Genomic DNA, 19,395 nt, shown 5'->3' with positions numbered 1-19,395 from the left:
AAGGTTAAAATACCCGACTGTACAAAATCAATAGCGGGAGCGGAGTTGTTCGGCTACAAGAAGGTGTGAAAGTCCGACCATGGTTTGTAAAAAGCAGTTAAGAAAAGGTTCGAATATCCAACCAAACATAATCAAAAGCGGGAGCAGAGCTGTTCGACTGCAAGTAGGTGTGAATGTCCAGCCATAATTACTCACAAACGGGGGAAGAAAAGGTAGTATTGCCAGACCATACATGATCAAAACAGGGAGCGGAGGTTCAGCTGCAAGGTGTGAATGTCTGACTATAGTTTGTAAAAAGCGGGTAAGACAAGGTGCGAATGCCCGACAATGTATGATCAAAAGAGAGAGCGGAGGTGTTCGGCTGCAAGGTCTGAATGTCCAACCATAATTTGTAAAAACCGGGTAAGAAAAGGCTCGAAAGCCCGACTATACATCATCAAAAGCGGGAGCGGAGGTGTTCAGCTGCAAGAAGGTGTGAATGTTCGACTAAAGTTTGTAAAAAGCAGGTAAGACAAGGAGCGATGTCCCGACATTGTATGATCAAAAGCGGGAGCGGAGGTGTCCAGCTGTGAGTAGGTGTGAATGTCCGACCATAATTGCTGAAAAATGTGTTAGAAAAGGTAAGAATACTGGACCATACATCATCAAAAGCGGGAGAGGTGGTGTTCGGCTGCAAGAAGGTGTGAAAGTCCGACAATGGTTTGTAAAAAGCGGGTAAAAAAAGGTTCGAATGCCCGAATATACATCATCAAAAGCGGAAGCGGAGGTGTTCGGATGCAAGAAGGTGTGAACGTCCGACCAAAGTTTGTAAAAATCAGTGAAAAGCGAGAAAAAGCATTTCGTGAGTTCTGCATGATTTGGGATTTTGCTTATAAAATGCATTACTTCACTCAAACTATGTTAAAACTGATTTGTCCTTCATATTTACCATGTCTAGAAAGATTTAAACAAAAAAACAACGTTGTACTTTGCAGTAAAAGAAAGAGCAAATCTAAAGTTTCAGGAATCCGAGTATAAGCCTGCTTTCATGAGTTCTGCACGATTTCGGATTTTGCTATAAAATGAATTGCTTTGCTCAAACCAAGTTAAAACTGCTTTGTCCTTCCATATTCATCAATGTCTAGATCGACTTCAACAAAGAAAAACATTGGACTTTGCAGTAGAAGAAGTTGAAATCCATCTACACATTGATAAATACGAAGGACAAAGCAGTTCCCACTTGCCCATAAGAAAATAAGCTTATTCTCGGATTCCTGATCCTTCAGTTTTGCTCTTTCTTCTACTGCAAAATACAATGTTGTTCTTTGTTGAAGTCGATCTAGACATTGATAAATATGAATGAAAAAGCAGTTTTAACTTGGTTTGAGTGAATGAATTCATTTTATACATAAAATCCGAAATCGTGCAGAACTCATGAAAATAAGCTTATTCTCGGATTCCTAAAACTTTTGATTTGCTCTTTCTTTTATTGCAAAGTACAACGTTGTTTTTTTGTTTAAATCTATCGAGAGATTGATAAATATGAAGGTAAAAAGCCGTTTTAACATAGTTTGAGTGAAGTAATTAATTTTATAGATAAAATCCCAAACCATGCAGAACTCCTCAAAAGGGGCGTATGGCTTAATCACAAGTGTGGCTCTTTCTCATTCAGGGTAGTATGAGGAAGTTTATGCTTGAAATATATGTAGAAATGGGTACATATGAAGGACAAAGCAGTGTTAACTTAGTTTGCGTGAAGGAATTCATTTTATACATAAAATCCGAAATCGTGCAGAACTCATGAAAATAAGCTTATTCTCGGATTCCTAAAACTTTTGATTTGCACTTTCTTTTACTGCAAAGTACAACGTTGTTTTTTGTTGAAATCTATCTAGACATTGATAAATACCAGTCGAAACTCTGCTGCCGCTTTTGATAATTTATGGTTAGGCATTCTTACCTTTTCTTACCCGCTTTTTACAAATTATGATCTTACATTCACACCTACTTGCAGTCGAACACCTTCTCATCCACTTATGATCATGTGCGGTTGGGCTTTCGCACCTTTTCTTACCCATTTTTCAGTAATTATGGGTGGACATTCAGACCTTCTTGCAGCCGAAAACCTCCACTCCTCTTTTGATCATACATTGTCGGGAATTCACACCTTGTCTTACCCGCTTTTTACAAACTTTAGTCGGACATTCAAACCTTCTTGCAGCTGAACCACCTCCGCTCCCTGTTTTGATCATATATGGTCTGGCAATAGTACCTTTTCTTACCCGTTTGTGAGTAATTATGGCTGGACATTCACACCTACTTGCAGCCGAACACCACCTCTCCCGCTTTTGATGATGTATGGACCGGCATTCTTACCTTTTCTAACACATTTTTCAGCAATTATGGTTGGAGAATCACACCTACTCACAGCCGAACACCTCCGCTACCGCATTTGATGGTGTATAGTCGGGCATTCTCACCCTTTCTCATCAGCTTTTTGCAAATTATGATCTGACATTCACACCTACTTGCAGTCGAACAGCTCTGCTCCCGCTTTTGATTATGTATGGTTGGATATTCGAACCTTTTCTTAACTGCTTTTTACAAACTTTGGTTGGACGTTCACACCTTCTTGTAGCCGAACACATGCACTCCTGCTTTTGATGATGTATGGTTGGGCATTCGCACCTTTTCTTTACCCATTTTTCAGGTATTATGGGTGGACATTCACACCTTCTTGCAGCTGAACACCTCCTCTCCCACTTATGATCATGTGTGGTTTGATTTTCGAAAATTTTCTTTCATGTTTTCTAGCAATTATTGATGGACATTTAGACCTTCTTGCAGCTGAACACCACCTCTCCCGATTTTGATTATGTATGGACCGGCATTTTTACCTTTTCGAACACATTTCTAAATTGAGAAAGGAAATTATTTTAGAGGAAGCACTAGAGTTTAGATCCCACATTTGTTGATAGGCATTCATTTATTTCTTCACTTCTGATAAAAATGATAAGACTGACCTAAAGAATTGGAGGCCCATCACACTTTTAAACTTTGACTGTAATCTTTTTAGCAAGGTTTTAACGACACGGATGTCCTCTGTTTTAGAAGAGGTAATTCACCCAGACCAGGCTTGTGCCATCTCAGAGAGACAACTCACCGACAGCCTCGTACTGATTCGAGACATCATTGATTACGCTAGAGACAGAAACACCCGGCTTGTGATCTTAAATTTAGACTTTGAAAAAGCTTTTGATCGGGTCTCTCATCAATATCTCTTTCAGGTGTTGCAGCCATCGAATAGGGCCCGATTGTTCCTACTTGGTGAGATTTGCTTGGTTGAGACGCTTGCTCCCCCCCCTTGCTCCTCGGCTGACCAAGTAGGAACAATCGGGCCCTATTCGATGGCTGCCTTGTCTTTTACTCTGTGCAAAAGACAAGGCAGCCACAAACACCACGGGAACACCGTATTGAGGCTTTGTTCTGACCACTCATTCGGTGTCGCGTTTCTTTCAAGCAATTCTCCCGGTTAGCCCACACTCGGCTCGCTCCCAGAGCTGTGTTAAAGTCTACTTCGCATTCACTCTCTTTTCTCAGCAGATTAAAAGAAAGTTTCATCTTGGGCTCCCTGAAACTTCCATCCTGCACCGCTGTTTGCTTTTTCACAAGAGCAGAGAAGAGCGCACCGTTCCCAGCGGCACTGCAGTACTGGGTCGATGCTTGGAGTGAACGGAGCAAGCTTCTTTTTCAACTCCTATTCTTAAAAATCCATTTAATATGTAGTCCTCGTATAGAGGACATATTAAACTGATAAGAACAGATACTACACTTGATCTTAGCCAAAAGGCCGAGAAGCGATAACTGTCCACTGTTTCAGGTCCGAGGGCCCTTGCTGGCACAATGCGCACTTGTAGCAGTGTTCTTTTTATGGCCATAGGTGGCCAGAGTGTCACGTTGCACCTCCGCCCACCCGTTGCACTGAGCACTCTTCAGCCCTTTTAAATGGTATAACTTTGCACTCCCGCATGCTCCAGCAAGCACCATTCAAGCAACAACTTTGCACTCCAGCTTCGAACATCGGCACAGTCGCAACAAGTAAGGCGACTCTACTCAGAGAAGTCACTCTGCACAGTAACAAGATTTCTTTTGCACAGACAGAAAGGGCTTCACCCGCAAAGGTAAAGCCTGCCAAAAATAGAAACAACTCATTAGTGCTGCTCTCCAGGAAAGTCTTTAGTAAAAGGCGAAAGACTTGTATGTTATGAAGAGAAACCAGAGTACGATTATCCGTCACTGCGGGAGCAGGGCATCAGGCTAGTTGCCATAGCCACCTTCCCCATGGTGAGCGTTGCTTGGTTGAAACGCTTGCCCCTGTGCAATCGACAAGGCAGCAACAAAAACACCACGGGAACACGGTATTGAGGCTTTGTTCTGACCGCTCATTCGGTGTCGCGTTTCTTTCAAGCAATTCTCCCGGTTAGCCCACACTCGGCTCGCTCCAGAGCCGTGTTAAAGTCTACTTCGCATTCACTCTCTTTTCTCAGCAGACTCTTGGGATTTTATCTATAAAATGAATTCCTTCACTCAAACTATGTTAAAACTGCTTTGTCCTTCATATTTACCATGTCTAGAAAGATTTAAACAAAAAAAAAAAACAACGTTGTACTTTGCAGTAAAAGAAAGAGCAAATCTAAAGTTTCAGGAATCCGAGAATAAGCTTACTTTCATGAGTTCTTCACGATTTCGGATTTTGCTATAAAATGAATTCCTTCACTCAAACTAAATTAAAACTGCTAAACCGCTAATCTGTTACATGTAAGGCAGATGTCAAATTCACCGAAATAGGATCTAAGGGTATTCGGCCAATCGAGCTGTAGCAGCTTTGGTAAAAGAGTATAAGTTGAAGAGTTTGTGAATAAAGGTGTGCGCACACATAGTGAGCTGTAGGAAAATAGGCAGGGAGCAATGCCGGCTGGGGTATATGTTCTTGTATGTTGTCTGACTGTTTGATTTGAATGTGTTGTGTAAGTGTCCTGTTGAATGTTACATGTTTGGGCTTTGACACTTCACTGTGGTTGTTAACTGTGTGGTGTGTCCTGAAATGTTATATGTTTGGGCTGTGTGACATGCTTAATGCTTGTCAGTAGCTACCCACTTATTCATATATAGCAACTGACAACATAAGAAGTCTGGACATACTTTGATAGTAGTTGTAGAAGTATCCTTATTGATAATAGATAAACTAATTCATAGTGATAGAACAGTAGATGAACAGGTGCCTGCACATGTCTCACGAAAATAAAATGGGTGTATGATTGCTGACGGCAGAGCAATACTGCCAAACTTATGAGTTCTTGTGGCAAACTTGATTCAGTGTCTTGACGTGTATACGCTGTTTCGCTGACTTGATTGTCACAAGAAACAAAGTGTGTTTGATAAGATCCGACCATTTTATTACGGGAGGATCAGTATGTATGGATTCTGATGTGACTGATAAACCCATTCGTATCGTAAGCATAATCTAATACGTGAGACAACGCCCTGGCACACAATCAAAAAAAAAAAGAGAGAGCGGTTTTGTGTCCCCACAGTCCATAATGTAGAAAAGAGAGAAAAAAGCCTTTCTGATTTGGTGTGTGTGCTCACAGTGCAGAGTGTAGAGAAAAGAGAGAAAAGAAAGCCGTTTTGGTGTCACGGGTGTTGTGACTTACACACACACATTTCTAAATTGAGAAAGGAAATTATTTTAGAGGAAGCACTAGAGTTTAGATCCCACATTTGTTGATAGGCATTCATTTATTTCTTCACTTCTGATGAAGTTTCAACAATAAACAACAAACTTTGTATTATGAGAAAGAACCAGACTCATTCTTCAGGAATCCGAAAATAAGCTCTATTTTACGAGTTATGCACGAATTCGGATTCTCCTATAAAACGAATTCCTTAACTCTAACCAAGTTAAGACTGCTTTGTCCTTCATATTTATTCATGTCTAATCAAGTTTCAACGATAAACAACGTTGTACTTTGTAGAATGAGAAAGAACTTCTTCAGCAATAAGCGTCTCACGACATATGACGAAATACAGATTTTGCTATAAAATTAATTCCTTCTATCAGCCTGACTTAAAACTGTTTGTCCTCCTTATTTATCCACTTCAAATCAAGTTTCAACAATTAAAAAAATGCTGTAGTTTGAGAAAAAACAACTTAATCTTAAGCAATCATTATAAAAAGAGGGTAAGAAAAGGTGCAAATGCCAACCATACATCACTAAAAGGTGGAGCGGAAGTATTCGGCTGCAAGTAGGTGTGAATGTTCGACCATAATTTGTAAAAAGCGGGTAAGAAAAGGTTCGAATGCCCGACTATATATTAACAAAAGTGGGAGGAGAGGTCTTCGGATGAGAGTGGGTGAGAATTTCCAACCATAATCTATAAAATGCGGTGGAAAAAAAAGGTGTGAATACCCCATAGAACACTAAAAGGTGAAGCGGAAGTGTTCGGCTGCAAGAAGGTGTGAATGTCCGACTATATTTGGTGAAAAGCAGGTGAAGCAAGGTCTGAGTGCCCAACCTTACATCATCAAAAGCGAGATCAGAGGTGTTTGGCTGCAAGAAGGCCATAGTTTGCCAAAAGCGGGTAAGGTGCGAATGACCGATTATACACCATCAACAAAAGTGGGGGCGGAGGTGTTCTGCTGCAAGAAGGTCTGAATGTCCAACAATAATTGCTAGAAAACATGAAAGAGAATTTTTGAATATCAAACCGCACATGATCATAAGCGGCAGAGGAGGTGTGCAGCTGCAAGAAGGTGTGAGTGTCCAACCATAATTACTGAAAAATGGGTAAGAAAAGGTTTGAATGCCCAACCATGCATCATCAAAAGCAGGAGTGGATGTGTTCGGCTACAAGAAGGTTTGAATGTCCAACCATAGTTTGTAAAAAGCGGGTAAGAAAAGGTTCGAATGCCCGAACATACACCATCAAAAGCAGAAGCGGAGGTGTTCAGCTGAAAGAAGGTCTGAATGTCCATCAGTAATTGCTAGAAAACATGAAAGAAAATTTTCGAATATCAAACCACACATGATCATAAGTGGGAGAGGAGGTGTTCAGCTGCAAGAAGGTGTGAATGTCCACCCATAATTACTGAAAAATGGGTAAGAAAAGGTGCAAGTGCCAACCATACATCACTAAAAGGTTGAGCGGAAGTATTCGGCTGCAAGTAGGTGCGAATGCTTGACAATGTATGATCAAAAGAGGGAGCGGAGGTTTTCGGCTGCAAGGTCTGAATGTCCAACCATAATTTGTAAAAACCGGGGAAGAAAAGGCTCGAAAGCCCGACTATACACCATCAAAAGCGGGAGCGGAGGTGTTCGGCTGCAAGTAGGTGTGAATGTTCGACCAAAATTTGTAAAAAGCGGGTAAGAAAAGGTTCGAATGCCCGACTATATATTAACCAAAGCAGGAGGAGAGGTCTTCGGATAAGAGTGGGTGAGAATTTCCAACCATAATCTATAAAATGCGGTGAAAAAAAAGGTGTGAATAATCCATAGAACACTAAAAGGTGGAGCAGAAGTGTTCGGCTGCAAGAAGGTGTGACTGTTCGACTATATTTGGTGAAAAGCAGGTGAAGCAAGGTCTGAATGCCCAACCTTACATCATCAAAAACGAGATCAGAGGTGTTTGGCTGCAAGAAGGCCATAGTTTGCCAAAAGCGGGTAAGCTGCGAATGACCGACTAAATATCAACAAAAGTGCGGGCGGAGGTCTTCGGATGCAAGTGGGTGTGAATATCCCACCATACAAGTATGGTGGAGAGGAAGCTGTGAATGGCTGACCATAGTAAAAAGCGGGTGAGAAAAGGTGCGAATGTCCAATCATACATGATCAAAACAGGGAGCGGAGGTGTTTGGCTGCGACAAGGTGTGTATGTCCACCCATAATTAATGAAAAGCGGGCAACAAGTAGGTTTGAATACCCATCATCAAAAGCAGGAGTGGATGTGTTCGGCTACAAGAAGGTTTGAATGTCTGACCATAGTTTGTAAAAAGCGGGTAAGACAAGGTTTGAATGCCCGAACATACACCATCAAAAGAGGGAGCGGAGGTGTTCCGCTGTACGAAGGTGTGAATGTCCAACAATAGTTTGTAAAAAGCGGGTAAGAAAAGGTTAAAATACCCGACTGTACACAATCAATAGTGGGAGCGGAGTTGTTCGGCTACAAGAAGGTGTGAAAGTCCGACCATGGTTTGTAAAAAGCGGGTAAGAAAAGGTGCGAATGCCCGACAATGTATGATCAAAAGAGGGAGTGGAGGTTTTCGGCTGCAAGAAGGTCTGAATGTCCAACCATAATTTGTAAAAACCGGGGAAGAAAAGGCTCGAAAGCCCGACTATACACCATCAAAAGTGGGAGCGGAGGTGTTCAGCTTCAAGACGGTCTGAATGTCCATCAATAATTGCTAGAAAACATGAAAGAATATTTTCGAATATCAAACTGCACATGATCATAAGCAGGAGAGGAGGTGTTCAGCTGCAAGAAGGTGTGAATGTCTACCCATAATTACTGAAAAATGGGTAAGAAAAGATACGAATGCCTAACCATACATCATCAAAAGAGGGAGCGGAGGTGTTCCGCTGTAGACGGTGTGAATGTCCGACCATAGATGGTAAAAAGCGGGTAAGAAAAGGTTAAATTACCCGACTGTACACAATCAAAAGAGGGAGCGGAGTTGTTCAGCTAAGAGAAGGTGTGAAAGTCCGACCTTGGTTTGTAAAAAGCGGGTAAGAAAAGGTTCGTATGCCCGAATATACACCATCAAAAGCGGAAGCGGAGGTGTTCGGCTGCAAGATATTGTGAACGTCCGACCAAAGTTTGTAAAAAGCAGTTAAGAAAAGGTTTGAATATCTAACCAAACATAAGAATGAGTCTTTTCCGCTGTAGAATGCCCGACTATAGACCATCAAATGCGGGAGCGGAGGTGTTCGGCTCTGAGTAGGTGTGAATGTCCGACCATAATTGCTGAAGAATGTGTTAGAAAAGGTAAGAATGCTGGACCATACATCATCAAAAGCGGTAGAGGTGGTGTTCGGCTGCAAAAAGGTGTGACTGTTCGACTAAAGTTTGTAAAAAGTGGGTAAGACAAGGTGCGAATGCCTGACAATGTATGATCAAAAGCGGGAACGGAGGTGTTCAGCTGCAAGAAGGTCTACATGTCCATCAATAATTGCTAGAAAACATGAAAGAAACTTTTCGAAAATCAAACCGCACATGATCATAAGTGGGATAGGAGGTGTTCAGCTAAAAGGTGTGAATGTCCACCCATAATTCCTGAAAAATGGGCAAAAAAAAGGTGTGAATGCCCAACCATACATCATCAAAAGCAGGAGTGGAAGTGTTCGGCTACAAGAAGGTATGAACGTCCAACCAAAATATGTAAAAAGAAGTTAAGAAAAGGTTCGAATATCCAACCAAACATAATCAAAAGCGGGAGCAGAGCTGTTCGACTGCAAGTAGGTGTGAATGTCAGATCATAATTTGCAAAAAGCTGATGAGAAAGGGTGAGAATGCCCGACTATACATCATCAAATGCCGGAGCGGAGTTTTTCGGCTGTGAGTAGGTGTGAATCTCCGACCATAATTGCTGAAAAATGTGTTAGAAAAGGTAAAAATGCCGGTCCATACATCATCAAAAGCGAGAGAGGTTGTGTTCGGCTGCAAGTAGGTGTGAATGTCCAGCCATAATTACTCACAAACGGGTAAGAAAAGGTAGTATTGCCAGACCATATATGATCAAAACAGGGAGCGGAGGTGGTTCAGCTGCAAGAAGGTTTGAATGTCAAACTAAAGTTCAAATATATTAACAAAAGCGGGAGGAGAGGTCTTTGGATGAAAGTGGTTGAAAATTTCAAACCATAATGTATAAAATGCGGTGAAAAAAAAGGTGGAGCGGAAGTGTTCGGCTGCAAGAAGGTGTGAATGTCCGACTATATTTGGTGAAAAGCAGGTGAAGCAAGGTCTGAATGCCCAACCTTACATCATCAAAAGCAAGATCAGAGTTGTTTGGCTGCAAGAAGGCCATAGTTTGCCAAAAGCGGGTAAGGTGCGAATGTCCGACTAAATATCAACAAAATTTGGGGCGGAGGTCTTCGGATGCAAGTGGGTGTGAATATCCCACCATACAAGTATGGTGGAGAGGAAGCTGTGAATAGCCGACCATAGTTTGGAAAAAGCGGGTAAGAAAAGGTTTGAATGCCCGAACATACACCATCAAAAGAGGGAGCGGAGGTGTTCCGCTGTACGAAGGTGTGAATGTCCGACCATACTTGGTAAAAAGCGGGTAAGAAAAGGTTAAAATACCCGACTGTACACCATCAATAGCGGGAGCGGATGTGTTCGGCTACAAGAAGGTGTGACAGTCCAACCATGGTTTGTAAAAAGCGGGTAAGAAAAGGTGCGAATGTCCGACGATGTATGATCAAAAGAGAGAGCGGAGGTTTTCGGATACACGAAGGTTTGAATGTCCTACCATAGTTTGTAAATAGCGGGTAAGAAAAGGTTCGAATGCCCGACTATACACCATAAAAAGCGGGAGCGGAGGTGTTCCGCTGTAAGACGGTGTGAATGTCCGACCATAGTTGGTAAAAAGCGGGTAAGAAAAGGTTAAAATACCCGACTGTACACAATCAATAGCGGGAGCGGAGTTGTTCGGCTACAAGAAGGTGTGAAAGTCCGACCATGGTTTGTAAAAAGCAGTTAAGAAAAGGTTCGAATATCCAACCAAACATAATCAAAAGCGGGAGCAGAGCTGTTCGACTGCAAGTAGGTGTGAATGTCCAGCCATAATTACTCACAAACGGGGGAAGAAAAGGTAGTATTGCCAGACCATACATGATCAAAACAGGGAGCGGAGGTTCAGCTGCAAGGTGTGAATGTCTGACTATAGTTTGTAAAAAGCGGGTAAGACAAGGTGCGAATGCCCAACAATGTATGATCAAAAGAGAGAGCGGAGGTGTTCGGCTGCAAGGTCTGAATGTCCAACCATAATTTGTAAAAACCGGGTAAGAAAAGGCTCGAAAGCCCGACTATACATCATCAAAAGCGGGAGCGGAGGTGTTCAGCTGCAAGAAGGTGTGAATGTTCGACTAAAGTTTGTAAAAAGCTGGTAAGACAAGGAGCGATGTCCCGACATTGTATGATCAAAAGCGGGAGCGGAGGTGTCCAGCTGTGAGTAGGTGTGAATGTCCGACCATAATTGCTGAAAAATGTGTTAGAAAAGGTAAGAATACTGGACCATACATCATCAAAAGCGGGAGAGGTGGTGTTCGGCTGCAAGAAGGTGTGAAAGTCCGACAATGGTTTGTAAAAAGCGGGTAAAAAAGGGTTCGAAAGCCCGAATATACATCATCAAAAGCGGAAGCGGAGGTGTTCAGATGCAAGAAGGTGTGAACGTCCGACCAAAGTTTGTAAAAAGCAGTGAAAAGCGAGAAAAAGCATTTCGTGAGTTCTGCATGATTTGGGATTTTGCTTATAAAATGCATTACTTCACTCAAACTATGTTTGCAAAGCAGTTCCCACTTGCCCATAAGAAAATAAGCGTATTCTCGGATTCCTGATCCTTCAGTGTTGCTCTTTCTTCTACTGCAAAATACAATGTTGTTCTTTGTTGAAGTCGATCTAGACATTGATAAACATGAAGGAAAAAGCAGTTTTAACTTGGTTTGAGTGAATGAATTCATTTTATACATAAAATCCGAAATCGTGCAGAACTCATGAAAATAAGCTTATTCTCGGATTCCTAAAACTTTTGATTGGCTCTTTCTTTTACTGCAAAGTACAACGTTGTTTTTTTGTTTAAATCTATCGAGACATTGATAAATATGAAGGTAAAAGCCGTTTTAACATAGTTTGAGTGAAGGAATTGATTTTATAGATAAAATCCCAAATCATGCAGAACTCCTCAAAAGGGGCGTATGGCTTAATCACAAGTGTGGTTCTTTCTCATTCAGGGTAGTATGAGGAAGTTTATGCTTGAAATATATGTAGAAATGGGTACATATGAAATACAAAGCAGTGTTAACTTAGTTTGAGTGAAGGAATTCATTTTATACATAAAATCCCAAATCATGCAGAACGTATGAAAAGAAGCTTATTCTCGGATTCCTGATCCTTCAGTTTTGCTCTTTCTTCTACTGCAAAATACAATGTTGTTCTTTGTTGAAGTCGATCTAGACATTGATAAATATGAAGGAAAAAGCAGTTTTAACTTGGTTTGAGTGAATGAATTCATTTTATACATAAAATCTGAAATCGTGCAGAACTCATGAAAATAAGCTTATTCTCGGATTCCTAAAACTTTTGATTTGCTCTTTCTTTTATTGCAAAGTACAACGTTGTTTTTTGTTTAAATCTATCGAGACATTGATAAATATGAAGGTAAAAGCCGTTTTAACATAGTTTGAGTGAAGGAATTAATTTTATAGATAAAATCCCAAATCATGCGGAACTCCTCAAAAGGGAGGTATGGCTTAATCACAAGTGTGGCTCTTTCTCATTCAGGGTAATATGAGGAAGTTTATGCTTGAAATATATGTAGAAATGGGTACATATGAAGGACAAAGCAGTGTTAACTTAGTTTGCGTGAAGAAATTCATTTTATACATAAAATCCGAAATCGTGCAGAACTCATGAAAATAAGCTTATTCTCGGATTCCTAAAACTTTTGATTTGCACTTTCTTTGACTGCAAAGTACAACGTTGTTTTTTGTTGAAATCTATCTAGACATTGATAAATACCAGCCGAAACTCTGCTGCCGCTTTTGATAATTTATGGTTGGGCATTCTTACCTTTTCTTACCCGCTTTTTACAAATTATGAACTTACATTCACACCTACTTGCAGTCGAACACCTTCTCATGTGCGGTTGGGCTTTCGCACCTTTTCTTACCCATTTTTCAGTAATTATGGGTGGACATTCAGACCTTCTTGCAGCCGAAAACCTCCGCTCCTCTTTTGATCATACATTGTCGGGCATTCACACCTTGTCTTACCCGCTTTTTACAAACTTTAGTCGGACATTCAAACCTTCTTGCAGCTGAACCACCTCCGCTCCCTGTTTTGATCATATATGGTCTGGCAATAGTACCTTTTCTTACCCTTTTGTGAGTAATTATGGCTGGACATTCACACCTTCTTGCAGCCGAACACAACCTCTCCCGCTTTTGATGATATATGGTCCGGCATTCTAGTCTTTTCTAACACATTTTTCAGCAATTATGGTCGGACATTCACACCTACTCACAGACGAACACCTCCGCTCCCACATTTGATAGTGTATAGTCGGGCATTCTCACCCTTTCTCATCAGCTTTTTGCAAATTATGATCTGATATTCACACCTACTTGCAGTCGAACAGCTGTGCTCCCGCTTTTGATTATGTTTGGTTAGATATTCGAACCTTTTCTTAACTGCTTTTTACAAACTTTGGTCGGACGTTCACAATATCTTGCAGCCGAACACCTCCGCTTCCGCTTTTGATGGTGTATAGTCGGGCATTCGAGCCTTTTCTTACCCACCTATTACTTACTATGGTTGGACATTCAAACCTTCTTGTAGCCGAACACATCCGCTCCTGCTTTTGATGATGTATGATTTGGCATTCGCACCTTTTCTTACCCATTTTTCAGTAATTATTGGTCGGACATTCAGACCTGCTTGCACCTGAACACCTCTGCTCCCGCTTTTGATGGTGTATAGTCGGGCTTTCGAGCCTTTTCTTCCCCGATTTTTACAAATTATGGTTGGACATTCAGACCTTGCAGCCGAAAACCTCCGCTCCCTCTTTTGATCATACATTGTCGGGCATTCGCCCCTTGTCTTACACGGTTTTTACAAACTTTAGTCAGACATTCACACCTTGCAGCTGAACCACCTCCATTCCCTGTTTTGATCATGTGTGGTCTGGAAATACTACCTTTTCTTCCCCCGTTTGTGAGTAATTATGGCTGGACATTCACACCTACTTGCAGCCGAAAAACCACCTCTCCCGCTTTTGATGATGTATTGTCCGGCATTCTAGTCTTTTCTATCACATTTTTCAGCAATTATGATCTGACATTCACACCTACTTGCAGTCGAACAGCTCTGCTCCCGCTTTTGATTATGTTCGGTTGGATATTCAAACCTTTTCTTAACTGCTTTTTACAAACTTTGGTCGGACGTTCACACCTTCTTGCAGCCGAACACCCCCGCTTCCGCTTTTGATGGTATATATTCGGGTATTCGAACCTTCTCTTACCCGCTTTTTACAAACCATGGTTGGACTTTCATACCTTCTTGTAGCTGAACAACTCCACTCCTGCTTTTGATGATTTATGGTTGGACATTCGCATCTTTTCCTACCCATTTTTCAGTAATTATGGGTGGATATTCACATCTTCTTGCAGCTGAACACCTCCTCTCCCGCTAATGATCATGTAAGGTTTGATATTCGAAAATTTTCTTTCATGTTTTAAAGCAATTATTAATGGACATTCACACCTACTCACAGCCGAACAACTCCGCTACCGCATTTGATGGTGTATAGTCGGGATTTCTCACCCTTTCTCATCAGCTTTTTGCAAATTATTCTCTGACATTCACACCTACTTGCAGTCAAACAGCTCTGCTCCCGCTTTTGATTATGTTTGGTTAGATATTCGAACCTTTTCTTAACTGCTTTTTTACAAACTTTGGTCGGACATTCACACCTTCGTACAGCGGAACACCTCCGCTCCCTCTTTTGATGGTGTATGTTCGGGTATTCAAACCTTTTCTTACCCGCTTTTTCCAAACTATGGTCGGCTATTCACAGCTTCCTCTCCACCATACTTGTATGGTTGGATATTCACACCCACTTGCATCCGAAGACCTCCGCCCCAAATTTTGTTGATATTTAGTCGGACATTCGCACCTTACCCGCTTTTGGCAAACTATGGCCTTCTTGCAGCCAAACACCTCTGATCTCGCTTTTGATGATATAAGGTTGGGCATTCAGACCTTGCTTCACCTGCTTTTCACCAAATATAGTCGGACATTCACACCTTCTTGCAGCCGAACACTTCCGCTCCACCTTTTAGTGTTCTATCACACCTTTTTTTCACCGCATTTTATACATTATGGTTGGAAATTTTCAACCACTCTCATCCGAAGACCTCTCCTCCCGCTTTCTTTAATATATTTGAACTTTAGTCGGACATTCAAACCTTCTTGCAGCTGAACCACCTCCGCTCCCTGTTTTGATCATATATGGTCTGGCAATACTACCTTTTCTTACCCGTTTGTGAGTAATTATGGCTGGACATTCACACTTACTCACAGCCGAACAACTCCGCTCCCGCATTTGATGGTGTATAGTCGGGCATTCTCACCCTTTCTCATCAGCTTTTTGCAAATTATGATCTGACATTCACACCTACTTGCAGTCGAACAGCTCTGCTCCCGCTTTTGATTATGTATGGTTGGATATTCGAACCTTTTCTTAACTGCTTTTTACAAACTTTGGTTGGACGTTCACACCTTCTTGTAGCCGAACACATGCACTCCTGCTTTTGATGATGTATGGTTGGGCATTCGCACCTTTTTTTTACCCATTTTTCAGGTATTATGGGTGGACATTCACACCTTCTTGCAGCTGAACACCTCCTCTCCCACTTATGATCATGTGTGGTTTGATTTTCGAAAATTTTCTTTCATGTTTTCTAGCAATTATTGATGGACATTTAGACCTTCTTGCAGCTGAACACCACCTCTCCCGATTTTGATTATGTATGGACCGGCATTTTTACCTTTTCTAACACATTTTTCAGCAATTATGGTTGGAGATTCACACCTACTCACAGCCGAACAACTCCGCTACCGCATTTGATGGTGTATAGTCGGGCATTCTCACCCTTTCTCATCAGCTTTTTGCAAATTATGATCTGACATTCACACCTACTTGCAGTCGAACAGCTCTGCTCCCGCTTTTGATTATGTATGGTTGGATATTCGAACCTTTTCTTAACTGCTTTTTACAAACTTTGGTTGGACGTTCACACCTTCTTGTAGCCGAACACATGCACTCCTGCTTTTGATGATGTATGGTTGGGCATTCGCACCTTTTTTTTACCCATTTTTCAGGTATTATGGGTGGACTATCACACCTTCTTGCAGCTGAACACCTCCTCTCCCACTTATGATCATGTGTGGTTTGATTTTCGAAAATTTTCTTTCATGTTTTCTAGCAATTATTGATGGACATTTAGACCTTGCAGCTGAACACCACCTCTCCCGATTTTGATGATGTATGGTCCGGCATTTTTACCTTTTCTAACACATTTTTCAGCAATTATGGTTGGAGATTCACACCTACTCACAGCCGAACAACTCCGCTACCGCATTTGATGGTGTATAGTCGGGCATTCTCACCCTTTCTCATCAGCTTTTTGCAAATTATGATCTGACATTCACACCTACTTCCAGTCGAACAGCTCTGCTCCCGCTTTTGATTATGTTTGGTTAGATATTCGAACCTTTTCTTAACTGCTTTTTACAAACTTTGGTCGGACGTTCACAATATCTTGCAGCCGAATACCTCCGCTTCCGCTTTTGATGGAGTATATTCGGGCATACGAACCTTTTCTTACCCGCTTTTTTAAACCAAGGTCGGACTTTCACACCTTCTCTTAGCTGAACAACTCCGCTCCCTCTTTTGATTGTGTACAGTCGGGTAATTTAACCTTTTCTTACCCGCTTTTTACCATCTATGGTCGGAAATTCACACCGTCTTACAGCGGAACACCTCCGCTCCCTCTTTTGATGATGTATGGTTAGGCATTCGCACCTTTTCTTACCCATTTTTCAGTAATTATGGGTAGACATTCACACCTTCTTGCAGCTGAACACCTCCTCTCCCGCTTATGATCATGTGCAGTTTGATATTCGAAAATTTTCTTTCATGTTTTCTAGCAATTATTGATGGACATTCAGACCGTCTTGCAGCTGAACACCTCCGCTCCCACTTTTGATGGTGTATAGTCGGGCTTTCGAGCCTTTTCTTCCCCGGTTTTTACAAATTATGGTTGGACATTCAGACCTTCTTGCAGCCGAAAACCTCCACTCCCTCTTTTGATCATACATTGTCGGGCATTCGCACCTTTTCTTACCCGCTTTTTACAAACCATGGTCGGACTTTCACACCTTTTAGTAGCCGAACAACTCCGCTCCCGCTATTGATTGTGTACAGTCGGGTATTTTAACCTTTTCTTACCCGCTTTTTACCAACTATGGTTGGACATTCACACCTTCTTACAGCAGAACACCTCCGCTCCCTGTTTTGATTATGTATGGTTTTACATTTGCACCTTCTCTCACCCGCCTTTTACTATGGTCGGCCATTCACAGCTTCCTCTCCACCATACTTGTATGGTGGGATATTCACACCCACTTGCATGCGAAGAGCTCCGCTTCCGCTTTTGATGGGAACTGACAACATAAGAAGTCCGGACATACTTTGATAGTATATGAATAAGTGGGTAGCTACTGACAAGCATTAAGCATGTCACACAGCCCAAACATATAACATTTCAGGACACACCACACAGTTAACAACCACAGTGAAGCGTGTCAAAGCCCAAACATGTAACATTCAACAGGACACTTACACAACACATTCAAATCAAACAGTCAGACAACATACAAGAACATATACCCCAGCCGGCATTGCTCCCTGCCTATTTTCGTACAGCACACTATGTGTGCGCACACCTTTATTCACAAACTCTGCAACTTATACTCTTTTACCGAAGCTGCTACAGCTCGATTGGCCGAATACCCTTTGATCCTATTTCGGTGAATTTGACATCTGCCTTACATATAACAGATTAGCGGTTTAGCAGTTTTAATTTAGTTTGAGTGAAGGAATTCATTTTATAGCAAAATCCGAAATCGTGAAGAACTCATGAAAGTAAGCTTATTCTCGGATTCCTGAAACTTTAGATTTGCTCTTTCTTTTACTGCAAAGTACAACGTTGTTTTTTTTGTTTAAATCTTTCTAGACATGGTAAATATTAAGGACAAAGCAGTTTTCACATAGTTTGAGTGAAGGAATTCATTTTATAGATAAAATCCCAAGAGTCTGCTGAGAAAAGAGAGTGAATGCGAAGTAGACTTTAACACGGCTTTGGGAGCGAGCCGAGTGTGGGCTAACCGGGAGAATTGCTTGAAAGAAACGCGACACCGAATGAGCGATCAGAACAAAGCCTCAATACGGGATTCTCGTGGTGTTTTTGTTGCTGCCTTGTCTTTTGCACAGAGTAAAAGACAAGGCAGCCATCGAATAGGGCCCGATTGTTCCTAGTTGGTCAGCCGAGGAGCAAGGGGAGGGGGGGCAAGCGTCTCAACCAAGCAAAGCTCACCATGGGGAAGGTGGCTATGCCAACAAGCCTGATGCCCTGCTCCCGCAGTGACGGATAATCGTACTCTGGTTTCTCTTCATAACGTACAAGTCTTTCGCCTTTTACTAAAGATTTCTGTGGAGAGCAGCACTAATGAGTTGTTTCTATTTTTGGCAGGCTTTACCTTTGCGGGTGAAGCCCTTTCTGTCTGTGCAAAAGAAATCTTGTTACTGTGCAGAGTGACTTCTCTGAGTAGAGTCGCCTTACTTGTTGCGACTGTGCCGATGTTCGAAGCTGGAGTGCAAAGTTGTTGCTTGAATGGTGCTTGCTGGAGCGTGCGGGAGTGCAAAGTTATACCATTTAAAAGGGCTGAAGAGTGCTCAGTGCAGCGGGTGGGCGACACTCTGGCCACCTTGAAAACCGAGGTTACATCCACTACCAGGGGCAGCCCAAGTTCTGCCGCAAGTGTGGTGAGCATGGGCACCTGGTTGAGGCTTGTACCAAGGTGTTATGTGGGAAGAGCAGAGAAATTGGGCAAACTTTTGGAGAGTGTCCAAATGGCAGGAAATGTAATCTCTGTGGAGAATTAAATCACCTCTTCAGAGATTGCCCTAAATCTTTTGCCAACAAATTAAAGACGGTAAAGCCACAGTCAAGCCAACAAAGAGAAGAACCAAAGGTGGCAGTTGGTGAACAAAGTGAAGAGGTTGACCCAATAAATTCAAACTTCCCGCCAAAAGCTTGGATTGGAAGTGAGGAGCAAAAAGGGGAGGGGCCTGTAGAGGCCTCACCACTCAGTGTTGAAGTCTGTGAGAATTCACAGGTAGAGGGTGGAGCTACGCTAAATGAGGAGGAAAAGCAGACAGGTGAGTCTAGTGAAGATACTCACCTCCCCGAAGGTCAACAGAAGGTCAATTTGTTGATAGGCATTCATTTATTTCTTCACTTCTGATGAAGTTTCAACAATAAACAACAAACTTTGTATTATTAGAAAGAACCAGAA

At 41.9% G+C, this 19,395-nt stretch overlaps 3 non-coding genes across 3 annotated transcripts; 1 reads left to right on the top strand and 2 right to left on the bottom strand.

The window, feature by feature from the left end:
• Positions 1 to 3,657: 3,657 nt before the first annotated feature.
• On the bottom strand, positions 3,658 to 3,841 carry LOC140274167 (U2 spliceosomal RNA). Its single transcript, XR_011908144.1, has one exon. It is a non-coding gene; the product is annotated as a U2 spliceosomal RNA (small nuclear RNA).
• Positions 3,842 to 4,149: 308 nt separating this feature from the next.
• Positions 4,150 to 4,263, bottom strand: LOC140274344 (U5 spliceosomal RNA). Its single transcript, XR_011908307.1, has one exon. It is a non-coding gene; the product is annotated as a U5 spliceosomal RNA (small nuclear RNA).
• Positions 4,264 to 18,473: 14,210 nt separating this feature from the next.
• LOC140274194 (U5 spliceosomal RNA) lies at positions 18,474 to 18,587 on the top strand. The gene has a single exon (XR_011908169.1). It is a non-coding gene; the product is annotated as a U5 spliceosomal RNA (small nuclear RNA).
• The last annotated feature ends 808 nt before the right edge of the window (positions 18,588 to 19,395 follow it).

This window comes from Leuresthes tenuis, unplaced genomic scaffold, assembly GCF_036924035.1.
Source record: "Leuresthes tenuis unplaced genomic scaffold, fLeuTen1.0.hap1 SCAF_17, whole genome shotgun sequence".
Lineage (NCBI taxonomy): Eukaryota > Metazoa > Chordata > Actinopteri > Atheriniformes > Atherinopsidae > Leuresthes > Leuresthes tenuis.
The sequence above is the reverse complement of the archived record's forward strand: the minus strand, read 5'-3'. Positions and strand labels throughout refer to the sequence as shown.